Genomic DNA, 3,633 nt, shown 5'->3' with positions numbered 1-3,633 from the left:
TCTTGTCTGTTGGTTTTTTTTTCAGAATTGCAATTTAGAGATATTTAAGAAGGTGCTCAAAATCAGCAGATGTAATTGTATGATCACAGCTGCAGTTTGGATGAAAATGAATGTCTAAAGCTTCAATTAATATCATTTTATATTTGAGGATTTCAAATTACACTGTACATAGACGTTTATCTTTAAGTGACAATGTTTTACTAATAAATCTCAGATTGTTAAAAATTAACCATCTCTTATCAAATCTGCTATGTCTGCAGTTATCTTCCTGTTCACTCTGTGTTTAATGAAGAGCAGTGTTTTGCTTTTATTTATAACTGTATTCTTTTTCAGTTATTAATGCGTTTGGTTTTAATCAAGTCAGGTACTTGCTAATTTATGTAGAAAACAAAATTTTCAAAAGATAATTGTGATCCTGATTTTTATTTTTTTTTTAAATGTACGCAGTGTACATTTTAGCCAAATAACACATAATTAATATCCTTCAAAATGAAATTGAACAAAAATATGGGGCCTGACTTGGAGTCGTGTAAATGCTTTTCGATGAGATTGTCATCAATTTTATAAATGCCACTTTGAGTGTTTTGTTTCTCTACCTCTAATATAAGGATAAGCTTTTGTATAATACAGATGTTCATTTTTTAATGAAATGAGTAGTACAGAGACGAATAGAGATCAGGCATTTTATTGTATTTAAGAAAGTTCATAGGTGTCAAAATTGCATTGTACAAGTGCCTTGTAAAACTAGAGTTACCAAGGATGGAACATGCATCTTAAAATAGGTGTGATAATTATGAATTTCTATGATAATACATACATATATATAAGAGTTCAGGGAGTATTATTTTGAGAAATGCAGTTTTAGGGAAAAGAGTACGAGTTGAATAGCTTCTGTCTGTATTTAATAACAGTGAATCTAATCTCACAGTCTCCTGATGCAGTTGAACACTGTCTTACACAAGACTCCTATAACTAATGTATACTTCATTACTTTTAGTAATGAAGAATTTAAGTATTGTGGACTGTATCACTCTCTAAACTTCTTTTAGGTGAATAAGAAAATTGAATTGTCAAGAATTGAGTGCTAGAAGTTGGTTTTGCTTCTGCATGAACTTTAAATTCTTTTTCATAAACTTCAAATTCTGTGAAAATGTTTGAAAAAGTTTATATACATTAATAACCATAATCAATTTGATATTGATTACAAAAACTAAAGAATTCCTTCTTAAAGAGCAATGCACTATATATAGTTGTATTACAAAAAATACAAAAAACATTGTCTATAGTAAATAATTCATCATGTGTTTTGGCTATTCATTTTATTTTGAAAAATCAATGCTAAAGAAATATATCCTTAGGCCATAGTTTGTCTTATTACATTGACTGAAATAGCTAGATAATCTCTGAAACACTCATGCACTGATCTCTTGTGTCATTTATGGAGTTTATTGCAGAACTGAGATGTAAATAGTGATGGCAATTTTGCTATCCCTCCCTCCCTTCCTCCCTCCCTCCCTTCCTCCCTCCCTCCCTTCCTCCCTTCCTCCCTTCCTTCGCGTTTGATCTCTAATTGCTTGTAAATGGCTTTTGTAGCAAGCAATCAGAGAGAGGCTGTGAGCAGCTTTTCCAGTTTTCTTTAAATAGTGGCAGTTTGGATCTCTTGCTGCCTGAGCTCTTTCAGAAAAATGTTTAATTGTTGTAAACTTAATTTTACTATATAGTATTTGAAAGAGGAAAAATTGATGATAATAAGTGTTTATTCTTTGAAATGGGGGAGGGTATCTACCGGTTCCACTTCTTAGTCATTTCTGTTGCTGAGTGTAGGAAGAATACTTTGGAAAGTGTTCAGAACTCAGCAGTGTGAAAAAAGAGTAATGAATATTCAGAGCCCCAGCTTGTGGCCCACATTATGTGTTTCCTGAGAGTTCAGAAGAAGAACAGGAGTGACCATGGGAACAAATCCAAATCTTTCTTCCTAAATCTTTATCTAAATTGTTTTAATCTTGATGTCCTAGACTTGTGTCCCAAGCGTGGTCTCTGGAAATTGATACGTGAACTATATGGGTCTTTCAGCAGTGTGGGTAGGGTGGTAGATCAAGAGAAAAGAACTTTACCACACAGAGCAGTCCCTAAACGGGTTGAGCCTACAGGTTGGACTAGCTCTAGATTAGAGAGCTTGTTGCAGGATTAATGTGAATGCTGAGTCCTCAGCCACAGTGATTCTGCACTACAGACATACTTCTATGGCTCCTTGAGCAATTGCTGAGATGTACCCAGTATTTTGCCCTGTTAATGTTTGCCAGGCATGCGGGCTCATGAATCTAGTGTAAATTAATTATTTTCTTGTTGTACAGACATAAGTTTGACTGAACCTGAAGGTTGTAAACAACGGTCCCTGTAGGCTTTCTATTTTGTTTCTGAAGGCATTGCACGTCTGAGTGAACTTTTCATGGAGGCAGAGAGGATGACAGTGAGATTCATTATGAAGTTCTAACTTTTGATTCCTGAATATTCTTCATATTTACTTCTACTGCTGTTTTCTTTTGGGAATGAACAGCTAAATATTTACTAATAATGTTTCTAAATACGTTTCTATGATTCTGTGATATCTGAAATGCCCAATGGCTGCTTGCCATTAGCACAACCAAGCTCGATAGTGGTCAAATTCTATTTGTAAGACTGAAAAAGCAGAAATGGACCTTGTTCTTTCTATGTTCTCAAAATCAAAACAGCATCTTGTTTTAACGTTGGTATGTTTTCATTATCTACAAAGTGAACAGAGAAATAAAGGGTCTAACTATGATAAAACCAAATGTTGTTTCCCAAAGCAGAAGCAGGTGAAGCTTTGTCTTATCTCCAAGAACAGCTTTAGTGCTGGTCTTCGGCAGTCAGGGGTAGACCCTGAATTGCTCAGGCTGTATGAGATGAAGATGCAAGAGCTGCTTAGCTTCTAGCTGTGATTGAATGAAGAATGAGAACAGACCACATAATGTTCATTGCTTGTGCCGCAGCCTGTTGCTTGGGTCACCAATTTCTGTGTTCTCTTGATTGCTAGTCTCTAGTATAAAATGTCTTAGGCTTGTACCTGCTAAACTCACTGTGATGTTTTTTTCCTTTGTATTTTTGGCCTTTTAAATCTGTGGTTAGTTCTCTCAACCATCAGGGAAAAAGGAATTAGTAAATAGCTTTGGCTGCAATCTGTATTCAGCTCTGTGTTGAACATCCGTTATTTTTATGACTGTAATGAAATGAATCTCAGTGTAACAGCTGCCTTGGGTTTTCAATTAAATGCACTAATACATAAGCAAGAAAATAGCCTGTCTCAATAGTATTTATAGGGAAGAGAGTATTTTTCAAGATGTCTCCATTATATGACTTCTGGATATCTGAGACTGCATTTGCAGGCATACTGCTTTATTACTTGCAGGTGGAATGTATGATAATCAGCACATCCACTTTATCATATTTCTAGATGACGACAATCTTAATTGCATAACAGTACACCTGATGGAAACGCCTGTAGATTGTGCTGGTTTCAGTAAGAAGATGGTTAACAGTCACAGGAGGGGCCTGAATGCATGTTCACAGCTTTGCTGCGTTAGTATAAATTTCTTTCTGCTTTATTTTGATGAT

The sequence above is a fragment of the Coturnix japonica genome, chromosome 8 (genome assembly GCF_001577835.2).
Source record: "Coturnix japonica isolate 7356 chromosome 8, Coturnix japonica 2.1, whole genome shotgun sequence".
NCBI classification, from domain to species: Eukaryota; Metazoa; Chordata; class Aves; order Galliformes; family Phasianidae; genus Coturnix; species Coturnix japonica.
The sequence above is the reverse complement of the archived record's forward strand: the minus strand, read 5'-3'. Positions refer to the sequence as shown.